We start from the raw sequence: 213 nt of genomic DNA, 5'->3' as shown, positions 1-213 counted from the left end.
ACCAACAGAAAAATGACTGAAGTGCAAACCCAACTCCCACTAGCATTTAAGCCTCCACCACTCGTAAAAAGTTCAGTATCACTGCCATGTTAGCAAAGCGCTACCTGGCTGTATCTGCTACCTCTGTCCCTAGCGAGAGGGTGTTCTCCACAGCAGGAGACATTGTTAGTGCCAGCAGATCTGCCCTTTCGGCAAGCAATGTGGACAAGTTAA

This window comes from Notothenia coriiceps, unplaced genomic scaffold (assembly GCF_000735185.1).
Source record: "Notothenia coriiceps isolate Sejong01 unplaced genomic scaffold, NC01 NC01_scaffold00019000, whole genome shotgun sequence".
NCBI classification, from domain to species: Eukaryota; Metazoa; Chordata; class Actinopteri; order Perciformes; family Nototheniidae; genus Notothenia; species Notothenia coriiceps.
The sequence above is the reverse complement of the archived record's forward strand: the minus strand, read 5'-3'. Positions refer to the sequence as shown.